Source organism: Rhinoderma darwinii, chromosome 6 (assembly GCF_050947455.1).
Source record: "Rhinoderma darwinii isolate aRhiDar2 chromosome 6, aRhiDar2.hap1, whole genome shotgun sequence".
NCBI lineage: Eukaryota > Metazoa > Chordata > Amphibia > Anura > Rhinodermatidae > Rhinoderma > Rhinoderma darwinii.
In genome coordinates, this window is record NC_134692.1 from 34127147 (window position 1) to 34150208 (window position 23062).

The 23062-nt window shown below is 39.5% G+C and overlaps 1 protein-coding gene across 1 annotated transcript in view; it reads right to left on the minus strand.

Annotated features, from left to right (window-relative positions):
* The window catches only part of OLA1 (Obg like ATPase 1), a 131664-nt gene that overhangs the window by 21337 nt on the left and 87265 nt on the right, over positions 1-23062 (minus strand). The gene's annotated exons all lie outside the window — the stretch shown is intronic.

Here is a 23062-nt window from a genome sequence, read left to right on the forward strand (position 1 = left end):
TGACCATTGCCCTGTAAACTGGGCAACGATCAGCCGATGAATGAGCAAACGCTCGTTGATCGGCTGATCTGCTCGTTTTATAAAAATATTACCGTTGTTGGCAGAACATCTCACGGTGTAAACAAGATGTATTGCCGACAATTACCTAAATATATGGGGACGAACGATCGTAGTAACGATCCCTCGTCCCCATACATAGCCAATCATTGCTCCTTGTGAAAGGAGCAAACGAGTGCCGATTAACGAGCGGTCTTGTTGATCGGCGCTCGATTTAACAGCCCATGCAATAGGAGCTTTACACAAAAAGTTAAATGTATACAGATCCAACCATAGATAAGAGGGATAATTTTTTTTTTTTTTGTAGGAAACCTAGACAGAGTTCACGGATATAGCGGTCCTTTACTACCCTCCTCATGCAATACGCACACTGCTTCAGATTTCAATCATGGGCCAATGGTTAGGTGTAAAGTCAAGAATACTAAATGAACCAATGGGTTACTTTCCATCGTCAAATGCTCTTCTTATTGTGTCTAAAAGAATCGGAGATAAACCTGAACTGCATATAAGCACACAAAAATAATTCATGCCCTGCACTGCCTAGTGTGAGAGGATGATTCATATGCCCCCTAATAAAAAAGATTCAGCAGTTTCCAATTGAGACCTTTATTCCTTCTCTGACTAAATGATGCCTGAAATTTTTATTCTCGTTCTAATGGAATTTCAATGGCCTTCAGTGCAAATCTACTGGAAATTTTTGCATATTAAGTGGAAAAAATTAAATGATGTTAACCACATTTTAATGTGATTAAGGCTGACAGGGTCATTATTTCAGCTAATCACTCAGAGTAAAAGGCTCAAACAAAACTTTGCCGAATGCGTGATTGCAGCATTCATTAAAACCGGTGACAAACAGGATACAAAAAATTATATATACATATATATATAAATATACATACATACACTATATACGAACACGAGTTAAAGAAAAAAAAGTTTTCTAAATGTAGTGGCTTGGAATCGTTAATTTTGGCTGAATTATAGATGTTTCAGTGCTGTAAAAACACACAATAAATAGATTTAGTATAACTGCATGAGCACATACATATATTTTTAGAACTGCAGCTGTAACTGCTTATGGTTGTTATGGTTAATCTTATTAGAAAAATACACAGAAAGCTGGCTCTTATTAATGCCCCAGGGAGTCTCTTACTTAAAATATTCAACGGTACTACTGAAGTTTATGCATATTTAAGCAGGAAAAACAAATGCTTCATTCCCAATTTTGATGTTATCAGAAGTTTAAGTATTATAAAGATTTGGTAAAAGGCAGACAAGAGATGGGCATCTATCAAGGAAATTTTAATGCAGAAAACATTTTTTCCTCTTACGTAAAACTCGACATAAAACTTAGGAAAATACAATGTTTTAATTACTTGCTTGTGTAATCGGCGCGCCCTTTAATAAATGAAATTAATTATGGATTCAGAGCGCAATTCCAAGGTAAATTTCATCAGATGAATAGCAGTAAATGAGATAATCAAGGCCTGCACAGATGACCTTGCTGTAGCTAAAATATGATATGCTGTTTTTAAATGTCCCATAGCGGTAAATGGAAGCTTTCCCCCATTCAACAGATACATCAGATCTGAGCGGTGTGTTCTATGGGTTTTAATGACTTCAATGGATGCCAAGGATCGGTATTGTAGGTGAATTAAGGTTATGTTTACTCTATACATATCATTTACTCTATGTATACACGAATATACATAGTGTAAACCATTGGAGAGGTATTCTGTTCCTTTGATTCAGTCAGATGAGGGAGTTTAGTTCGGGGAAGGCCAAGAGAGAAGAATGCTATAGAATTACTGCTGCCAAGTTGCCGTATAGCCTAGTCATTTGAGACAGACTGGTTGCTATGCACACACTGCCTAACAATTACAACCTTTTGATGGAGTTGTCAGGCATCATGCCCTCAGCAACCGGTCTGAGCAGATTAATGAGATCATCAAACAAGGCCAAACTAAAACGGAGATGAGACCAAAAAGTGGCAAGGTGGTTAACTTCATAATCCAGTAATAGCAAATGAAATGGAAAAATTCATCAGCACCATGGTCCCTTCATTCCCGCAGTTGGAGGACTATCCAATGGTCGGACACCCGTGATCAACAAGTGATAGCGTATTCGATATGTTGTCACTTGCCATTATCGGAATACCTCTTTAACTTGAGGACAATCAGCAACTATCTCATAGGTTTTTTTTAAATCTCTACCTCAACACTAAAAATAATATGTTGAACTAGATGGACTTTGATTTTTTTTTTTTTACAAACGTATTGCCTACGTAACTATGTACAATTCAATATTATACCGATGCCATTTGGACTCCAATAACCCTTACAATATTTCCAGTGTTTAATAATGTTTCCTTTCACATCATGAATGGCCATATGCCTGACTGAAGTCATGGTTAATCTATAATACGATTGTAATGGTGCTCAGGCAGCCAATAAAATACCTCCGAGTGTCTATAGATTCCGCATTTAGATCAATCCTCCAAAATCCTAACACCTTTCTGTGGTGACAGCATACATTACAAAGCCCATTTTAGTGAGGCACTTGTTACATCCTTGCCTGTTATTCTCATAAAGCCTGAAGCAGGTTCATGTGGCACGAGATACCACACATGCAAAAGGAGTGGAATACATCAAATCTATCAATTTTATAAGTGCAGAGAAAAAAAAAAAAAGCATAATGCAATTCAATAGGAATTGAATATTCTTCTGTTCAAAGGACGATCAATAGAGATTAATTTTGAGCACCATAACAAGCGAAAAGACAAGTCTGTTATCTGAACGAGTTTAGCCTGCTGAACATCCTAATAAGTCTTATTGTGATTCTTGGGCAAATAAAACTTGCGGTATAAGATCATGATGTGCTTTGCGGCTGGAAAGTCACAGGCTCAGTAGGTAGCTTTTTATCTTCCCAGCAGTCAGTTCTCTGAGAACATCAGTCGAGCTACTGTAGTTACCTGACGATTACTTGTATTTTCTCACATCTGTGTCCGGCAATCTAAACCATGATGATAAAGGGTCATTAGGTTTTGAGTGAGGAAGGGGATGGGCTAGGCAATTTGTTCTGATAAGCTCCTTGTTGTGCGCTCCGGTTTTCAACATAAAATGCCAGATTCAACACACCTTTGGGCTAGTTTTACCCAGGGACAAAGAAATTACATTTTTGGAAAGGATAGGAAACACGACGGAAAGAACGGATGTCCTCTGAGACTTCACTTGGGAAATTTGTGTTTCCAGGAACACAAAAAGATGGCATCGTTTGGCCAAGGAATTATCCCTCAGAAAAATATACAAAAACACGCCAAAGGAAATAAATAAATACAATTCATGCCCGATTACGAAGATAACTACTGTTTGGAGCACAGCAAAGCAATTTCCCTCAGTGGGACTTACAGTTCAATTTACCAGTTGGGCAAATGTTACATGCTCAGTGGCGATCTACAGAGTTAACCGCTGTGGACGATATTTGAAGTATGGTATATACGTACAGAGAGTTACGTTACCGTCACCTTGTATACAGCTACAGCACATCAAATTATCTGGTCTGCATTTGCACTAAGTCTTTAAAAATCATATAATATCCAAAGTGAATAATTAAAGGGGATTACCCACTTGTGTGTATATAAGATGAAAAAATTGAGTGCCTGTTTAAAGCCGTTTTAGAGAAAAAACAGCCAAAATCAAATTATTCCGATTTTAGATCCCTTATGTCACTTGTATTTACATATAGAATACTTTTGTTAGTTTATATACGTCTCAAAAATCAGAAAAAAACACTTCTGGATCCAAACATCAAAATAGTAAACATAAATACAATACTATAAAGAACCACGATCCCTGAAATAAACATCCAAGACTTCATTCGAATCTCTAGAAAAAGAAGGAAAATGAAGAAACCAGGAACTACATGAGGAGCAGCAGATGTGGACCGGTATTACATAGATTGTATATATGCTTGGTGCATGCATGCTTTATCCAATTTATTCCTCTACGTCATAGTTAGAAACACTGGAGTTTAATGAATTTTAAAAAGAAATCTGTTAGACAAACATTAAAGGGAATGTGTTGCCAGCAAAACATGTATTTTTTTTTTTAGATAAACAATTAGTGTATAGGTGATTAAACATTGTTCTAATTTTTTTTATTTTTTTTAGATTCTAATTTATAAGATTTCCCAGCACTGGTCACTAGATGGAGCTATTCCCAAAATTGCAGCAATGCATGTGGTAAAGCAACCACATTGCTTTTTGCTGCAAAATTGGGAAAAACTCACTCGCTCTAGTGAGCTCTGAGAATCCCCCCCTCCTTTATCCTGGCTAGTGCCGGGATAAACGAGGGGATTGAACGGTCAAACCTCCTACACTGTGTGTCGCCATTTTTTGCGCGAACACACAGTGTAGTAGGTTTACATACAGTAGTAAACACACACTAAAACACGTACATACACAGAAATCACTTACCTGCTCCAGTCGCCGCCGCTCCCTCCGGTCCGTCCGCTCCGTCTGCTACCGCTGCTCCATGTGCACAAGTCCGGAAGCCGCGACCGGAAGTAGTAATCTTACTGTCCGGCCGCGACTTCCGGTCCACAGGAAAATGGCGCCGGACGGCGCGCATTTCAACTTGGACTGTGTGGGAGCGGCGCATGCGCCGTTCACACAGACGGCGTACACCATAGTGACTGCGAACGGGCCCCGTTCGCAGTCCCTATGGGACTGGAGCTGCCGTATTCCATGTCTGTATGTGTCGTTAATCGGCACATACAGAAATGGAGTAAAAAATGGCAGCCCCCATAGGGAAGAAAAAGTGTAAAAATAAAAAAAAGTGAAACACAAATACACAAAAAAAAATAAAATTTTTAAATAAAAGACTAAAATCAAACTGATGTTAGAAATTTTTTTTGGGGTGACACTGTTCCTTTAAGACCATCAGAGAGACCGGCACAAGGCCATAACCAAGGGTTTCTGCAGGCTTTGCCTTAATAAAGAATCTATGAACGCACTTTTTCAAGATCAATGTTTATGTGAGAGATTGGAATAGGGTCTAGTAAAGATTGACTCTTCCACTTTATACAATATCAAAATCATCATAAAATATCATGCACTCTGCTGTAATATGTATTAGTGTGGCCTGGAATATCACTACGGCGTGCATAGTCATAGGCCCATATTGTACTACCATGTGCATCCTATTTTATATAGAGAGAGGCACCCAGTTTACCTTAAGAAAAAGAATTGTGGCCTGCTCCAAGAAAGGCTGGAGGTATTATTCGCTAGCTGGGCCTCAGGGAGGCACCATATGGCGGCATAGCGCTTACAGACTCTATATACCACTATACAGGGTTCGTGCACACGGCTTTGACCCAGGGTCTGAATTCACTTTTATGTCAATCTATATATTATCCACCAGCATGGCTTAGGCTCTATTCATATCTATCATACAACAGATGACCCTGTTTTACTTACATTGGGGCCCGTCGGGTTTTGTCATGGTCTTCCTCACAAGCAGTGCTATTACTTCCTTTTCATCTGACTGAGGCTCCGACAATGCCTCTTGGGTAACTGTGTTATACAGCTAGCCAATATCTAAACATTTTTAATTGAAAATCTTACATTTTAAATTAAATTATTAAACATCTTGGTTTTAACGGTAACCCACCTAATTATTTATTTTGTTGATGCCATAATTATTGCAACAATTAAAAGGGTTGTTCACCTTCTCACAACTGATGACCTATCCACTGGATAGGTCATCAGTAAATCGGTGCAGGTCCAACGCCGGGACCCCGCACAGATCAGCCGCTTCAGTGGCCTGCGGGCACTGAATGTTATGGCACATAACGCTATGTACGGAGCCGGAAGCAGTTGGCTCCGTACATAGCATAGCGGCCGTGCTGCAGAACTGCAGGTCCGCTCCTATTTAGCACTGCAGCGTGGCCGCTATTCCGTGGCCGGAGCGAACTGCTTCCGGCATGTAAGTCCAATACACTGAGGCACTGGACCAGCTGATATGTGCGGGGCCCGGTGTCGCACCCCCACAGATCATGTACTGATGATCTATACAGTGTATAGGTCATCAGAAGGTAGAAAACCCCTTTTCATATTTGTTCCCCCACGGCGACCAGCTGATCACCCCGGGTTAGGTTTTTGACAACCCCAGCCAAAAACTAATCTTGCCAGGAAAGCCACAGCCAGCTGGACAATTTTAGCATTACACGGCGGCGGTCATTCAGATGAATGTCCATCCATGAAAAACAGTGACACTCGAGTATGCCAGAGAGAAAGCCGAACAGAAAAGGGGTCTGAGGTGGGGGACCCCCCTCCACGATAACCATATGACCTAGTAAGGCATACTGACAGGGATTGTATTCATGAGACAACCTCTTCAGGGTATATGCACACTGCAGTTTTGATTAAGTTTTTTGGTGCAGTTTTTGAAACCAAAACCAGGTGTGGATTAAAAAAAAATAAGAAGTTGAATCTTTCCTATATACCTCCTCTCCAAAACTGCACTGTGTGAATAAGGCCTTATGCAAGTCCAATACAATTTCAGACTGATGGGAGTAGATTTCATAAGATTGTCACGATACAAGCAGAGATTTTTGCTACAAACTGTGGTCTGAATTATCGCCCGGTCAATGGTCACCATAACTATTTACCAAGACCCTTAATAATTCCTATAAAAAAATAAATACTCAACGAGGAAAGTCAGGAAAGACTTTGCGGATCACAGAATTCCATCCAAAGCGTAACACTTAATTTTGCACTGATTTATCCTTTCAGATAACTCGAGAATCTAAAGAAAAAAAACAAAAAACTTTAAGCTATGAGAATACCCCACACTTCCAATGAACATGAACAATACTAGGCAACCCTGCACCTACAATACTCCAATTATGTGCATAGCCGGCTACAGTAAACCTGAATTACTGCACAGGACCTAAGCATGTCAAAAATCCAAGCAATTATCACTGAAGCCACAGACGTGTCGCTTTCCGGATCTTCTTATGAATTTCTCCAGTTACCTTTTTCCCGACCATTTTCTTTTTTTGTGTTAAATGCTGTCTTAGATGACAGCTTAATGTGTAGCACACGCAATATTTATTCCTCTTCAGTGTCAGACTGTCTAGCCATCCAGGGGAATACAAAGAATGTCACTTATTAGGATAAAAGCACAAGGGAAGGTAATCAAGGACATATGTAACATCAGCCAATCATGCCAATTCAGCATCCTCTTCCATTCATAACAGTTCGACAATTATTCTGATAACTCGCTTTCAGGCTGTTTGTGTTCCCCCATAATGGTGGTTTGCATTCATTTAAATTATTTCAAATTGGACACTCGCTGTGCTGTGTATGTTTGTCAAAACTTAATATCTTCTGTCAAGGAAACAGCTCAGCGTACCAGCACTTTGGGTCTGTATCGAACATTTATTGGTATAACCTGCCTGGCCCATCACTGGCAAACACTAAAGCCCCTATGACATAACCAATGCTAGACGTTACAACACCAGCCCATTTAAAACAGCTCCCCAAACTTTACTCTGTATTAGAGAAATCCCGGGCGTTCTATAATAAAACATTTACTAATATGTAAAGGATTCCATACCTTCACAGGACTGAACATGGCTTATATTTCACAATGAATCGCTCAGTTGAATGTAGTCTATTGTTATCTTCTTTTAGCAGCCACTTTTGATTAATATGCAAAAAGAAAACCTGGTATTGGAGGCGTATTGACCAAGGTTTATTCAAAGACTATCCTGAACCGTGCCGTGTGCATTTTAACCAAGTATAGATCCGCTGTCCGCTGAAACGAGCATGTCCTCAATTCATATATACAATAGCATCGCCAAAAAACAGGTTTTTCTCTTCTTCAGATCTCCACTCCTGGACCTAGGACCCTGTGTCCGAGCAACAGCTGTGATCCATAGGGGAGAATTTATTAGGACAGGCGTTTCATAAGAGTGAAATATATTTTGGCACATTTTGGGCAGTCTAAGGGCTGCTATAAGCAGGCGTAAATTTGCACTACAATTTGCGCCATTTTGCCTGTTGAAAACGGTACCGAAGTTAAAGTTAAATTATTTTATAAGCGTGTATAAGGAGTACACGGAAAACTGCATGAGCGAATTGGACTTATAAACATTCATTGAGGGGTAAACTAGACCGTAAAATCATTCCGCTGTAAAAAAAAAAAAAACATTAAAAAAAAAACATTAAAAAAAAAACAAAGCAGCAGGAATAACGGGCACAGGGTGAAGAAGTTTAAAGAAAAGCTTTAGACGACTTTTTGAGAATCCGATTTTGGATGATTCTAAAACTGCATCAAAATGCCAAGTGTGAACTGAAATGAATTTTCAAGCGGTGAAGTTTATTCCAGTCAGAAAAATGTATCACCTATTCACTGGATAGGTAATACATGTTAGATCAGTGTGGTTTCAACCGCTGGAGCCCCCACAAACCGCTGCAGCACCCACCAATCGCTAGAATGGGGAACTCTGGTGCACCCACCACCAAACTGCACAAAATGTTTTCTGGAACACCCCTTTAAGTATCAATTTTAAGACATAGTCTCAGATTTTAAAGACATAGCGGTAAAAATCCTGCTATTCTGTCAATCAATATCAAATGTGAGATGATCTGATGCACGAATAGAGAATTCATAGCCAACCACACAAATGCAGAAAACTAATCTTGAAACACTTTTTGGTGCTTTGAACAGGTCGATGTAACAAAATAGTAGGCAGCTCCATACTTTGAAGCCCTCGCAGCAGATTTTCCAACTAGATTTGTGGGCCAAAAACATTTTTCCGCACAGAAATCAGAGCATGCTGCGGATTTTCAAATGTTCACCCCTTTCAATGTAGAAGGGGTTAATTCCACAGCAAAATTTGCACGCTGCAGAAAAACTACCACCTGTGTGGGTACCCTAAATCTGTAATGCACATCAGTGTGTACCCTTAAATGGAAATTTTATTTCCTTATTACAAGAAATGAAAAGATAAGCACACTGCGTTCATTTTCATAAGCCTTTATGATTACATATCCGAATGTTTCTACAAACTAGAATGGCAAAAATAATTGCTAAAGAAGTAAAACTATAAATAATAAAAGTCACAAAGGCAAGAGTTAAACGTCATAAGGACCAATGTTACAGTCGTGTAACAGCACCACCTAGAGGCAGTTAATGTAGAACAGCCGAGCTGAAATACTTATCTATCAGATCTACTTCTGCCATTTTTTTATTATAATAATAGAAAACACAGTGACATACAACGCTCTCGATTTACAAAAGACACCAAAAAGATATATGAGAACATAAAAAGGGGCATTTAAATTATTTCCAAAAACTGACATTTACATAATAACAACTGTATTTACAGGCTTTGTACATAATCCTTTGTAGAGCAGCCAAAATTATTTATCTGAAATTCTCTAATAGGAAACATATGCTGCAAATATATCCACGTTCTATATTATTTAATACATTTAAAAAGGAGAAAACAGACTTCACGTTACCTTTCCTGAATTTATGTTGCTTGTATAGTTTATTGTAAAACCCTCTGCGCCGCAAGTAAAAACTTTAATGCTGATCTACACAGACCCAATTCGAAAGCAAACAAACAAGTAGATTTAGAGCCCATGCAAACGGCAGAGGCGAAAGCAAAAAGCCTGTGCGGCAGGGCCCAGAGGATGTATGCCCCGCTCGTATGCAGCCGTATGGCCTCCGTGTGCTGCTGTAAGGCTCTGTTGGGTGCCATATAATATTTTTTATTAGTAGCGTTGCATATAGAGTCCAATGGAGCATGCCAGAATTATTATTTTTTTCTGTTGGATATGGGAGCCGTAATGGGGTCGCGTACATGAAACCCTGGATTCACAAACCGCACATTAATGCGGTTTTCTATATTTTTTTTTTATTAGGCTCTGTTCACATCTGTATTCTTTAATTCCGTTGTTCTGCTCTGTCATAGGAGAAAATAATTAAATTGACAAACTGAGCGCTGAAACCGTTGGACCCCACTGTCTTATAATGAGGCCTCTCTAATTCAGTTGTGGTGTTTGTCTTTTTACAAGATAAAATAGCGCTGCATGCGAGGCTATTTTTTCTGTCAAATGTGACAGAATCTGCGACGGAGCCTCACAGTGCGGTCAAGTGACATTATTACAGCCGGGATAATTCTGCAACAAAGCACCCGGTAAGAGGATGACCCGCCCTACCTTTTACCTGGTGAACATTGCAAACGGGGGCCACAATAAAAAGAACAAAACACTGGAGTGTTTCTTCAAGAAAGTGGGAGAAGAGCCTTTATTCATTGCCATAAAAAAAAAAAATCCCATATCCACAGTCACAATACTTATTGCATATTCCTTTTCATATTAGTTGCCAGAATTTTTGGGATGAGACAATTCATACAGTCTCTAAAGAAGACGAGGACTATAAAGGTACGTAAATATAAGCAGGGAAGTAGAGTTTTTTTGTATTTGTTATAATTGGGTTTTATAATTCAATTAGGTTTTTGCAAAACCGGCTAAAATAAACTCAATGCAAACAGCGTTTCAGCCACTACTGATATATTTTTATGAATCATATCCATGCTTGCCTGAAAATACAGGTGGTCTGTAGGGCAGGAAATACACTTGGCTATGTATTGCATGCATTGAGACCATTGAGCAGTGATTCCAAACCTTATTACTATGGGGAAATCCTTGAACAATTTTTTCACTCCCGGGGGACCTCTACTCCAATTCCTACCTTGATGTAGTGACAGGTAAAGCATTCTGTAATTCCTGCCTAGCAGTAGCTGTTTTGCCAAGAATCTTTAAGCAGGTTGAAAATAGTTTGCCATCTGTACTGTAAATATGACAGGTCTCGCTGGTGTATTCTGGGGAACCCTAGTTGGGAAAGTTAAACTGACTGACATAGAAAGTTGAATATAAACAATCCCCCTGTCGCAGCAGCCCTATAAAGAGGTTGAAGGCTGACTTAAAGGCTTTGCAAACCTTTGAAAGGCAACACACACACACAATATATATATATAATATATATATATATATATATATATATATATATATATATATATATGTATGTAGATATATATATATATATATATATATATGTATATGAAAAGGTGTATCAGTGTGTTTTGTGTAACTTTGTAAATACTTTTTATTAAAAATTAATTTAACTTTCTTAGATATAGCTGCTCTGTACTCTCTATACAGAGCAGCTGTATCTAGCGCTATTCACCGAATCCGTCAGTCCCGCAGACCTGACAGGTTCAGTGACAACGCGTCCTGCGTGTTTCAAAGTTATCAACTTAGATGTGATCATTTACAGCTGGATCCTGTGTGTCTGACCCACGGACACTGAACCCGTCAGAGCCGCGGAACTGACGGATGCAGTAAATAGTGCTCGATACAGCGGCTCCGTATAGAAAATAAGGAGCAGCTGTATTTAAAAATAAAAAAAAAGTAAAACTGATTTTTAATAAAAAGTATTTCCAAAGTTACACAAAACACACTGAAACACCTTTTTCTTGGGAAAAATTTTTTTTGGGCCTTTCAAAAGGTGTAAATAGCCTTTAACACTGGGAATATTAGAAAGTTTAAGCGCTAGGCATGGTCTTTTGATTGAGCCTGCTGTCAATGACTGGGGGCCCTTGAATTTAAAAATAAACACATGTATGTATATGAAATATAGAATTTCAAAAAGTAATACCTCTTTGTTTAGTATTAAAAGTTTTAAGTGTATTCAGAAAAGGCATTAAAAATAGGTTTAAAAAAATATGCAAAAGCAAAAAAAACATTAGTATATATAATAAAAGTAACATGCAGGTCTACAGGCAATATAATTTAAGATGCTATGGGGGAAATCAGATTTCTTAGACAGATGCAGTGGGACACACAGCTTCAGTCAGGGCAGGAGAAGGAAACACAACCCTCTAATTAAGTACCAATTTGACAGTTCCAGCCCTGCACACTTCATTACGAGGGATGATTGACATTCTCTATTACTCCTGAGTTCACAGAAATACACTGCGCTCTAAAAGCAAAATTTGTGCAGTTTGATAAACATAAATGCTATTAACAAAACAAAGAAAAAACCTTTCATGACGCCTGCACCGGAGTAGTGACATTTTATATGCATATGATAAGTGTGGAGTAGTGAGGTTTCCGTGCCTTTGGATGCTACAAGTCCTTAACCCTTTCAGGACCAAGGGTCATCGATGACCAGGCCTAAATTTAAAGTTTTGGCATACATTCTTTTAAACTGTCATAACTGTTAAACTACTTGGGATAACTTAATTTTGTTTATTTGATTTTTTTTAGAACAAATCACACTTTCAAAAAAATATATCGTTTTACTACATATGAAACACATTTTATATTACAAACAAAACAATTGATCAAAAGTCTTTTTTTATTTTGGCTATATTTTTTTGCTTTTAAAGTTCACGCTAATTGATAAAAACACCTTTTTTTTTATATAACTGTTCACGTATAATGAATTGCGATTTACCTCGCCAAACCGCAATACAGATCACTCCTCAGAACAAATTAAAATAAATTGTGAAAAAAAATATTAAAGGGACACTCAATAGTTAATGTATGAATTCATTAATTAATTAACTAATTAATTAATTAATTAAACTAAGAATTTGTTATCAAGCTAACTAACCTACTATTCCTGCCTGCCTATTCTAAAACTAAGGGGCACAGGGAATACAAAGTATAGTTTCTATATACTTTGTAAATGTGTAGAGATATATATATACAATTGTATGTATGTATTTATGTCTTTTTCACTTTTCTTCTGTCTTCTCCCTAAAACGCTGTGTCAGAGTGAAAGAGGCTGACAGGAGAGGACAAGCGCGAAAAGTTTGTTTGTAAACAAACTTTTCAGAGATCACCATGATTGGTGAATCATGGTGATCACATGCTTACCGATCGGTTCGGCTGTCAGTGAGCAGGTTGCCGGGGACACTGACACAGCTGGCGTCCGAGCGCCTTTCACAGCGCTATGCTGGCTGGAGAAGAGATCTGTAGATTCACGCCCTGGCTGCACGGGGTATATACGATTAGGAAGTGAATCTACAGATTTTCGGCATGAAAGGGTTAAAAAAAGAACTCTAATGCTGGACACACACGTTTTCCCCCCTTCTGGCCAAACCTCTCCTATAGCGAAATATCAGAAAGCCTACAAACACAGCGTTTTGGTTTGTGGCGTTTTTGTAGCTTTTTTTTTTTGGTTAATTGTGGCTTTTTTTCTGGCATTTTTCACATAGGCTTCTCTAAAAAAAAAAAAACGCCAGGAAAAACTTATGTTCAAAACACATTTAAACAAATGAAATAAAAGCTCATGGTGTATGCTGGAAAAAGAAAGTGTGTGTGAAGGAGGCCTAAGGAGGAAATTTTTATATATCGGCACTCTAGACAATCCAGATATAACCATAATTCATCAAAACATGTATTCAACAAAATAATTTAAATATCAGAATTTATATTCTCATATCCATACCCTAATTATTAAAAATATTTTGTATTATTAGAGGTATAGTTATGGGATTATCAATTCCGAAATTAACCCCTTACTACACAGCCAATAAAATTATTTTCCTAATTTTTTTTTTTATTGTCGCATTACATAGAATTGTAAAACATTTTGTGGAAAATAGAAAAAGTTTTTTTTTTTTACATTATTAAAATTGTATTCACCATGTGATCGATGGCAGGGCTTAACAGTAGAGCACAGAAGGCAGACCTTGAGGCCCTCATTAGGCCTCCAGCTGCCATGGCAGCCATTCGGCATCCCTGAGATTTTTTTTGCGGGCGCAGGGGGGCGATCATGGAACAGAGAAGGCTAATCATTCAGATGCCACAGTCGCTATTGGCCATGGCATATGAATGGCTAAACGACCAGGATTGGAGTGGACACCGGTTCCAGTAGTTTCAGGTGGGTGTCCGCTTTCTAAAACCGCTCCTGAGCCCGCGCCATATTGACAAAGCGCACATCCGCCGTGCATGTACAGCAGATGTCGCTTAGGGGTTAAATTATTTTGATGAATTGCTTCGATGAATTATAGAATGAATTACAGTTACATCTGGGTTGTATAGAGATGATATATATATTGATATATATATATATATATATCCATCCAAATTGTTTGTTTAAGTTTGTAGAGTACGAGGACCAACCAGTGCACTCGACACACCACTTGTTGAGGTGTTACGATTGTGAACTGCCCATTACTTGCATTCAATCTAAAATAGGACCAGAAGGAAAAATAACTTTTTTATTGTGCAAGACCGCAAATTTTCGAAACACAGTATTGCAGAAATCTGTTCCTTCCATGAACAAACTACTGAGGACTGGGATAAACCTAGACATCATGCCCATTGCACAAAACACATGAAGTCCCACTGGCTCTGCACTAGACACTCCATGTTCTGCTGCATGGCTTCTCTATACAGCACGATATTTAGAAGGATTCAAATGTAATCTGAAAGAAAAAAAACTTTGTATCTTTGTATGAAATTAGAGTCATATAGGTGTACGGAAAGGACCCATAGACTTCTATGGGTGCGGTATCACAGCTCCGGAGATACAACATGAAGGTTGCACAGAGCCATAGTACAACAGTGTGCGCGAGGCCCTAAAGAGGTGTGTTACTTTAGCCCGATGTCTGTAGTAAGTAGTACAGTAATTGTTTCTGCTGCAGCAAGCTGCCTCCCAGCTACAGATAGAGCAGCCTAAGTCCCGCCTCCTCTCCTATTGTTTCACATGCTTTAGCACTGGAGACAGACCAAAACGTATGTCACCTAGAACACAATCTCAAGGAACTTTGGAAAAAGGGCTAACTTTTTTTTATTTTTTGAAACTTCGTTGTCCTTCTACTTGAAAGTTGTGTAAGATCATATCAAGAAACAAATTCATGGCAACATGAAAATGGAACGGACAATTATTCTTTATATAGGCAGTAGGATTAGGGCATCACGTGCATACAAGAATTAGAGGAGACAAGGAACACATTGGTCTATCTACCTAGACTTTACAAACCCATACGGGAGGATGAGCAGTGATGATAAAATCTAGATCTGACTTTTGAATTACTTTGAAGTGGTTCTTCACAAGCGCTTAGAAATTCCTACAATGCATACACAGCTGACGTGGCAGACGTGTATTACTGTGCTGATATACTGTAGAATATATTCTAAATGATATACAGCTGCATGTAAGCGTCTACAATAAATGCAAACATAGTACAATATTGATTTCTGCGAAAAATAAAAACAGTGTAGCTATAGTAACCAATTAGGTTACAGATTTCTTTTTTTTTAAAAATGGCCTCTGAAAACTAAAAGCTGCAACCTGATTGGTTGCTATGGGTAACGGCTCCACTATTCTTTATTTATTATGACCGTATAGAGGCATGTAGAAAAAATAACTATAAAAGCGACAAACGATTCTTAATATATATATACACCTATAAAGGCGCAACTGTATTACTATGTATGTGTTCCGGTTTAGCTCAAATCTACAGTAAAACCTAAACAATGACAAGTGTTAGGTAATTTTTTTGTATTAGTTTCCATAGAACAACATCTTTCAGAGTTGCGATACAAGTGGTGCTATGGAATTCTAGTGTTAACTCGTCTGACCAAGTGCAGGCAATACTCGTGGAGGCCTTTTCCCGTCGTGCTACACTCCCAGCTCATAAATAGATCTGAAATGCTTCCTCAATCATGTTTTATGAGCAGAGATGCGCAGGGGGTGCTCAATGACTAGCTGGAGGGAAAAATAGCAACAGCAGGTGGTCAAAACTGTGACGAAAACGGTTACGAACATCACTCAACTGCATGGGCTTTGAACTACAATTACACAAATGTCCAGTTTAAAAAAATGAAAATATATAAAGAATTAAAATTGAAAAAGTAATTGAACACCCATGGACAGTCCGGCTTCCTGTACAGGAGCACACTGCGGATTTCTTTCATTTGAACTAATGTATAATTTGCTCCAGAGGCGATCAGCTTGTCATTGATTAGGAAGTAGACAATGCAATAAGTATTAGCAACCTAGGAAAAAAACGAGAAGACTGGAGACCGGTAATGACATGCTGGCATCTAGTGTAGACTGTCTGTCCGTGCAGGTCTGGGAAGAGGTTTTATTACACTATATATAGAGCTCTCCTGAAATAACCTCAGAACAGTTGTGACACTTTAAGGTATGTTCACACGTAGCAGATTTGTTGCACAAATTTCAGTGACTGGAACATCAGTTTTTTCATCTGAATGGAGCGGTTTCTGCAGCAAGTGCGAGACAGTTTTTCAAGCCTAATTCAGATTTATAAGACAGATGGGAGCAGTGCACAAAGCGTTTATGAATAAGGGAAGAAAATTAAGACAAATCTTATACACAAAAGCAAATTATGTATTTTAACACTTCATGCGTTAGTCTGAGAGACTAAAAAAAAAACAAAAAAACCCTATGTGCATATTGTACATGTATGATCAGGGCAAATTGACACCTTCATGGATCAATGGGGAACCCAGCCCACCCTAACCACTCCTTGGTTTTTCCTAACCTTACTTTCATTTCTATAGAGAAAGACTTACTGATTTGGCCCACGTTTTGGTTTGACAGCTATCATTGATGTAAACAATTTTGCCAACTTTGTAGCGGAGATAAAGTAATCAAAAGTCATTTCAGCAAACTGAATGGCACAACTTAATAATATTTTCTTATAAAAATGTATCTGAAAGATTACACACTTTGCATCAAAACATACAGGGAAAGGAAGATTTCTGTCTAAAAGAGAGACACAGAATAATATAAAAACGCATGAAAAAAAAAGCCTAATTAAAAAATAAAAATAAAATAAAAGTGTATTTACCTAAAAGTTGAAATATATAAATAATGCATTGGATAGAAGAGATGTACAAATAGATGCTTCCTGGGACATGCATCAAATATTTTTCTCCGTTAAGATTGTGATACTTGACGTGACATGATGAAGTGTGTAGGAATAAGCTCACAAATTATTTTTTTTTTAAAGGTGTTTACATCTTTGAACAACCCCTTTTCATTTGCCCTACTGAGGCAAATGTAGTTAATAGAAGGGAGGTATCAAATTTAGGATTCCCCCTATTTACAAGAGTAGCTCTCGATCTGGGGGACCCAGCACCATGTAATGCCTCATTTTCCTTGAGGCGTCCCTATAGCGTAAATGATCAGTTGTTGAGCGATTCCTCCAGTCAGGGGCGTAGCTAAAGGCTAATGGGCCCTGGTGCAGGAATTCAGCTTGGGCCCCCCTACCCCTTCCCAACAGCACCAATACCCTGCGCACGCCTATGCCCAGCCGCCTTGCCCGACAGACCCCATGAACGCCTCCACAGTATAATGCTCCCCATAGCTGACCCCACAGTATAATGCCCGTAGCTGCCCCCACACAGTATAATGCCCCCCATAGCTGCCCACAGACAGTATAATGCCCCCATAGCTGCCCACACAGTATAATGCCTCCATAGATGCCCACACACAGTATAATGCCCCCCCATAGCTGCCCCATACAGTATAATGCACTCAATACAAAATAATGCCCCCATAAAGTAGAATGCCCCCCATAGCTGCCACATACTGTATGTGGCCCCCCATAGCTGCCACAAACCGTATAATGCCCCCATACAGTATAATGCCCCCATAGCTGTCCCATACAGTAGAATGACCCTCATACAGTATAATGCCCCCATAGCTGCCACATACAGTATAATGCCCTCCATAGCTGCCACATACAGTATAATGCCCCCTAAAGCTGTCCCATACCGTAGAATGCCCTCCATGGCTGCCACATACAGTGTAATGCCCCATACAGTATAATGCCCTCCATAGCTGCCACATACAGTATAACATCCCCATACAGTATTATGCCCCCATAGCTGTCCCATACAATATAATGGCCCCCATACAGTACAATGCCCTCCTCAGCTGTCCTATACAGTATAATGCCCCCATATAGTATAATGTCCCCTCAGCAATAACCATATGAGCCCCCCTCCCATACCCAGTATAATGCCCCCATATGAGCCCCTCTCCCATACCCAGTATAACGCCCCATATGTACGTACCTAATAGAAAGATAATAACATAATTACTTACCTATCCCCATTCCCACGACAGGTGGAGAATCCTTCCCCTCTGGCCTGTGCTGTGAGTGACTCGGCGCAGACAGGTGCGATGACGTCACTACATCGTGCCTGCCTGCGACGAGCCGCTTGCGGCATAGTGAATGCTGGAGCAAGGCTCCAGCATTGTACTGAACTATATTTGTGTCCTGAGGACGCAAATACAGTTGGAAGCGCAATCAGCAGCTGCAACCGTTGCGAACCCTATATCTACGCCACTGCCTCTAGTGATAACAACCGATCAACAGCGGTTCCTGCACCAAGCAGCATCTTTATTCCAGGAGACCTGTTCACAACAAAGGGGTAGTCCAAAGGGAACAGTCTCTTCAAACTGGGCCTTCAATGGTAGAAAGGGGCCACCACCCTATTTCAATTTGGATTCATTGAATGATCCCAGTATTAACTGGGTCTATTTAAGCTGTACAACTTATCACGTAGCCTTCTCTTATTTATTGGAGGGAGCCATGTGATATTCATTATTGTTTTGGCTTTCTATCTCCAAATGTTTATTTCTCCGTTTAGAGCGCTCTTGCTCTTTGATATTGTATGGTAATTCATTTTTTTCCCTAACAGAATTGAAACCATGTGCATATAACTGGAGTTAAGAATTACATGAGATGGAAACAGTGAGAGTTTTCAGCACAATTCTGATATTTACCAGGCAATTGGCCTGGATTTAGGGAACAGCATATACATTTAGTGCGAAGGTTAAAAGGGCGTTTGTAAACATAAAATATTGTCCTTCTATAATCTGTGTAATGGTAGATTTTTTTTGTGAAAATAGTTCTCAAAATCCCTACACATAATAGAGCTTCCAAGATGAAAATATTGTAAAAATATTTCTGTAAAAATAAAACTTTTCCCCAACACAAAATTGAAAGAAAGGGACTTTCCGGAAATCAAAATAAAAAATGCACCTGTTCAAATGCAGGCAGTGCTATTTTGTGGGTACATCAATTTTCTCCTAACACTGCGAAGTCATCACTGATATTTAGTCTTTGGTCATACCATCACTTAAAATGTATATTCAAGTGCATTTGAGCACAATCTCCCACTTCCAACCCACCTAAATAAAGGTCCTCTTACACGCCCCGACGTGGGCCGTAAAAACTAGCGTCGATCAACGACACAGCTCGTTTGCTCCTTTCACAAGTAGCTATGTATGGGGACGAGCGCTCGTTCCTACGATCGCTCGTTCCAAACACTTCCATCATGTTGGCAGCACATCTCGCTGTTTACACAGGAAGATGTGCTGCCGACAACGAGAATATTTCCGGCTGCATAAACGATACAATTAGCGTTTGCTGGTTCATCGGCTGATCATTGCCTTGTTAAAACAGGGCGCTGATCGGGAACGAGTGCTCTTTGATTGCTCGTTTGCCCGATAATTGGCTTGTGTAAAAGGGCCTTAATACACAAAGGAGCCCGGGAATCTGAGATATGGGGAGCGGTTTGCCAGGTCCTTGAATGGAAGGGTTGATTTAAAGGGGCATTGACAACTTAAACATTTATGGCATATCCACAGGATATGCCATAAATGTGTGATAGATGCGGGTCCGCACCGCTCTCCAGGACGGAAGTCATCTGACCTCTGTTCCGCCTGGTGAGTTGGCTATGGAGAATGAATGAGGAAGTGGCTGCTGTTGGCCGAATCCAGGCAGAGAATGAATGGAGAGATGGCCACGGCTCTCTCCATTCATTGCTATGGGATTTATTGACACAGCCGAGCCCTTCTGCTGCCTTTGAAATTATGGGAAAAAAATAGTCATTGGTGAATGTATTTCTCATAAAAAATTGGATGGTTGTGCTGGACCAGGCAATCAAATAGATTTTCTAAAACTGGATAGTAATTATTTTGTTAAAGGCGATGCCCAACAGGATAACCCCCATCTAGATGACTTATTATGGCATATGGATGCCAGAGGCTGGGAACCCCTCTATTAGCCAGAGTGGAAAGCTAATAGAAAGAATGGCTCCTGCTCTGGTGAAGCATGGTCACCTACAGTTTAGACTGGCGATTACAGAGGATTGCCAGGGGTTTCAACAACTGGAAGTGAAGCCACTAGCGGATTGCTGTGGCGGTCATCAAATAAAGAAGGGTTATCCAGATGGAACAACCCCTTTAAGAAAGTGTGGTATTCTGCATTTGTACCTTTGTCACTACACATCATTTTAATTCTGCTTACAGCAATGCTAGCCATGGTTATCGGCAGGTTTATTAAACTATGTTGGAGCCATTATTCAATATATTTATGACAGACATCAAGTTCTTTGAATAGAAACCAGAAACCCAGGAATAGCTACTCCACAAACAGCTGGAGCCTTTATAGGTCTAGTAACACTGTGGGGGAAAAGACACCCGCGTTCCTATGCCAGTTTTCATGACACACACGGCTCAAAAGTTGTAAGAACTGCGGCTTTTCTGATGTTTCCCCTCGCGCTTGCCACTTTTCAAAAGTGGGCAAAGCTTAGCAGAAGGGCGTGGCCACCGCAGGCCAAAGCATTTACTGTAAAACTAGAAACTGGCAGCCCCATAGAAATACATGGAGCGGTGGCTGAGCATGCGCACTACCGCTCCATTCCTATGGGGCTCCCAGGAACGGCAAGGTGAGCTCGTTCTTGTGATCAGTGGGGGTCCCGGTGGTTGGATAGGTAATAAATAATGATTATGGAAATACCCCTTTAAACCACTAGGAAATTATGAAAATATCCCACCTTTCTCCTATTGAAACACTATCAATAAATGAAAGCATTTTTGTGGAGCACAAGCTTTGGTCTAAAAGTCCATCAATTATGAGTGTTCCCCAGTCTTGCAAGATTCAGTACTTTTTCAGGAAAGTTATATGCTTCAGGGTAAGAGGAAACCCTATTCATAGAGGTGAACATAAGGATGGATGACTGTCTCACTTATAGGTCAGCATTATCTGTGCGCTGTATATACCTATGAACTGATGTTACAAGACTTTCAAGTTATCCCAATACTGACCCAGCTCCTCAACTCCAGATATTTGACATTTTGCAGATCATAGTAAATGTTTTATGGGAGTATATAAAATACACATTCTAAATAACCTGTATTTAGACACATTCACATAACCAGCAATGGACATTTCTCTTTTAATCTTAAACGCTGCAGTGCCAATAAGATCTAACAGGGCTGAATGGATTCAATAGAAATCATTAGGCCTGCTGGCCTGTCTGCACAGATAATGACACTTTTGGCTGCAAACATACAGTTTTATTTGCTGCGGGGAATTTGACGTTTGTAGCCAAACGACTACATAAAAGCAGTACTGGTTTAACTCTCCAAGTCGAGAACACCATCTTTAATACTTCCTATATTCTTACTATTCAGAACTGCGCCGGTGAGGTCAGGTAAATAAAGACAACTGTGGTATATTCAATCACACATAGGACTATGGACACGCACAGACTCTACAGCGATTCACGGTTTACCGCAAACCACAAACTATTACTCAACGCTTTTCACCTTTGATGAAAAAACACAAATGTATTACAGAATTGTAGAATCCCCCATTATAGTCTAAATATCTGAAAACGCAAAAGCATAATAACCTGCAGAGCTGAAGGGAAAATCACACTCTCGCTTGTTGACCTGCCGACATGTCAGCAATTTTTTTCACGACTGCCTGTAAAACTGAGATGTTTAAGGCACATGTCCACTGATGAACACCAGTTTACAGCTCTGACATAGGTATCACCTCCATAACAGCTTTAAGTAACTTTGTAAATACATTGCATTACTTACCATATATATTGTACTGTTATAGCATGTATTATAGTCCAGAGCTGCATTTATAATTCTGCTGGTTGTTATTGGAAAAGAAGAGGAATAGATTCCAGCAGAGGAGAGACTGAAAGCTATAATGAGGAACCACTGGCCATCAGCGGAGGCTCCGTTCACACAATACTCCCCACATATACCGCTGATAAAATTCCCCAACATATGCCACTGTATAGGCATTCAGTGGCATATGCGTGGTATACTTGTTTTTGTGGGATACCTCTGAATTAAAAAAAATAAATAAAATAAGACACTCTTTTGGAATACGTTGCGTCATTTGGGCCCTATGGATGCGTGCGGCAAACGTAGTGTTCCAGGGGGAACTGCAAATGGCGCAAATTTTATCTGCAGCGGCCACTGCAGGGAAAATGTGGTATTACATGGCGCTTATTCAAATAAATGAGCGAGTGTGTAATACATAGTTGCATTGAGTCAGCGGCTTTAGTTAATAACCGGTTAATAAAATCGCTTTACATAAATTATACCAAATTATAATATAAATCACCAAACGTGAACACACTTCTTGTTGCTGTATAGACGTAATTATATATGAAGACATTTTTTTGCACCTAATATCACAATTATTGATTAGCTGCACAGATTGGATATATAGATATTTCTATTTTTTCACTTACCTCCACTGTGGTCAAGTGTTTCCCATTGAGGTCCTAAATAAAGTCTACTTAACAGCAATGCCCCTCTGAAGTATTTCCTAAAAGCTTCATTTTTTTTCTTTTTGCAGTTATATGATCCTACTGAATATGTCTCAATAAGTGAACAGCAGCATTTAAAACAGCACCCAAGAGGCACTCACTCCCATCATGGTCACCGTTTAATAACCCCTCAAGTACAGACCCAGACAAAGCAGTGAAAACTACTTGTATTAGCTCAATCTGGTGCTGGAAGAGACAGACTAATAGGCAGGGGTTTCATCTGTTACCTGGTGGTTTCGGGCTTGTGAACCATGTCCGTGTGTCTTACAGAATAATACAGGACGGTGA